Here is a 2,400-nt window from a genome sequence, read left to right on the forward strand (position 1 = left end):
GCCGGTGAGGGGGCGCCTCCCGGCGTGCTGGCCGCGCGGTGCGTGGGCGCACGCGCTACAGCCGGCTGGTGGGGGCGGCCAGTGGCAGGCGCGCCGGCCGACGGACGCGGCAGGCGTCGCAGCTGCGCGCCGGCGCACCCTGCGCGCGGCGCCGTGCGGCCAAAGTAGGTCCTCGCGGGCCCGGTGCGAAGCGCGGTGGACATCTTCAGTGTGCTGGTCCGATTGAGGACTGTGTGCGTTGAGGATGCGCCGCCGCCCGGCGCTCGGCGCCGCGACGCCGTCTGCTGCTCGGTCGCCCCAGCGGTTCTCGCTGGTGGTTTGTATCGCAGCTGTGCGGATGTGTTGGCGCGTGCGCTGTGCTGGGAGAGTTCGCTTCGGCACCCAAGTGGGGCTTTTGTCCTTCTGTGGCGCTGGCGTTGGAGCTGCCGGTCACCGTAGGTGGCGCGTGTTGTCTCCCGCCGGCAATGCCACGACAGCACGCTCCCGGGCCTCTGTCGGCAGCGGCAAGCTCAGTTGGGAGCACGGGTGGTCGCACCGAAAGCGTCTACTCGCCTAACTCCGGGCGATTGCGCCTCTCTCGAACCCGACCAAGTACTTGGGACGGCGCTGCGCGCCGCCGGGACCTGAGAGGGTTTCGAGGTGTATTGTGCAGGGGAGCTCAGCCTCCTCCTGTTTGCAGAATGATTGAGCGGACGCTTGCGTGTTCGCGCGGGCCCCCGGGACACACTCCCGGGCGGCCGGCTGCTCAGCTCTAGTTGACGCAGCTCCCTGGTTGATCCTGCCAGTAGTCATATGCTTGTCTCAAAGATTAAGCCATGCATGTCTCAGTACAAGCCGCATTAAGGTGAAACCGCGAATGGCTCATTAAATCAGTTATGGTTCCTTAGATCGTACCCACGTTACTTGGATAACTGTGGTAATTCTAGAGCTAATACATGCAAACAGAGTCCCGACCAGAGATGGAAGGGACGCTTTTATTAGATCAAAACCAATCGGTCGGCTCGTCCGGTCCGTTTGCCTTGGTGACTCTGAATAACTTTGGGCTGATCGCACGGTCCTCGTACCGGCGACGCATCTTTCAAATGTCTGCCTTATCAACTGTCGATGGTAGGTTCTGCGCCTACCATGGTTGTAACGGGTAACGGGGAATCAGGGTTCGATTCCGGAGAGGGAGCCTGAGAAACGGCTACCACATCCAAGGAAGGCAGCAGGCGCGCAAATTACCCACTCCCGGCACGGGGAGGTAGTGACGAAAAATAACGATACGGGACTCATCCGAGGCCCCGTAATCGGAATGAGTACACTTTAAATCCTTTAACGAGTATCTATTGGAGGGCAAGTCTGGTGCCAGCAGCCGCGGTAATTCCAGCTCCAATAGCGTATATTAAAGTTGTTGCGGTTAAAAAGCTCGTAGTTGGATTTGTGTCCCACGCTGTTGGTTCACCGCCCGTCGGTGTTTAACTGGCATGTATCGTGGGACGTCCTGCCGGTGGGGCGAGCCGAAGGCGTGCGACCGCCTCGTGCGTGCTCGTGCGTCCCGAGGCGGACCCCGTTGAAATCCTACCAGGGTGCTCTTTATTGAGTGTCTCGGTGGGCCGGCACGTTTACTTTGAACAAATTAGAGTGCTTAAAGCAGGCAAGCCCGCCTGAATACTGTGTGCATGGAATAATGGAATAGGACCTCGGTTCTATTTTGTTGGTTTTCGGAACCCGAGGTAATGATTAATAGGGACAGGCGGGGGCATTCGTATTGCGACGTTAGAGGTGAAATTCTTGGATCGTCGCAAGACGAACAGAAGCGAAAGCATTTGCCAAGTATGTTTTCATTAATCAAGAACGAAAGTTAGAGGTTCGAAGGCGATCAGATACCGCCCTAGTTCTAACCATAAACGATGCCAGCCAGCGATCCGCCGCAGTTCCTCCGATGACTCGGCGGGCAGCCTCCGGGAAACCAAAGCTTTTGGGTTCCGGGGGAAGTATGGTTGCAAAGCTGAAACTTAAAGGAATTGACGGAAGGGCACCACCAGGAGTGGAGCCTGCGGCTTAATTTGACTCAACACGGGAAACCTCACCAGGCCCGGACACCGGAAGGATTGACAGATTGATAGCTCTTTCTTGATTCGGTGGGTGGTGGTGCATGGCCGTTCTTAGTTGGTGGAGCGATTTGTCTGGTTAATTCCGATAACGAACGAGACTCTAGCCTGCTAACTAGTCGCGTGACATCCTTCGTGCTGTCAGCGATTACTTTTCTTCTTAGAGGGACAGGCGGCTTCTAGCCGCACGAGATTGAGCAATAACAGGTCTGTGATGCCCTTAGATGTTCTGGGCCGCACGCGCGCTACACTGAAGGAATCAGCGTGTCTTCCTAGGCCGAAAGGTCGGGGTAACCCGCTGAACCTC

General features: G+C 57.5%; 1 non-coding gene across 1 annotated transcript in view; it reads left to right on the plus strand.

The window, feature by feature from the left end:
- Positions 1-765: 765 nt before the first annotated feature.
- Positions 766-2,400, plus strand: part of LOC124731822 — a 1,909-nt gene continuing 274 nt past the window's right edge. Inside the window, exon 1 of the ribosomal RNA XR_007008498.1 lies at positions 766-2,400. This exon is cut by the window's right edge and continues 274 nt beyond it. This is a non-coding gene — a ribosomal RNA (small subunit ribosomal RNA).

The sequence above is a fragment of the Schistocerca piceifrons genome, unplaced genomic scaffold, assembly GCF_021461385.2.
Source record: "Schistocerca piceifrons isolate TAMUIC-IGC-003096 unplaced genomic scaffold, iqSchPice1.1 HiC_scaffold_1304, whole genome shotgun sequence".
Taxonomy (NCBI): domain Eukaryota; kingdom Metazoa; phylum Arthropoda; class Insecta; order Orthoptera; family Acrididae; genus Schistocerca; species Schistocerca piceifrons.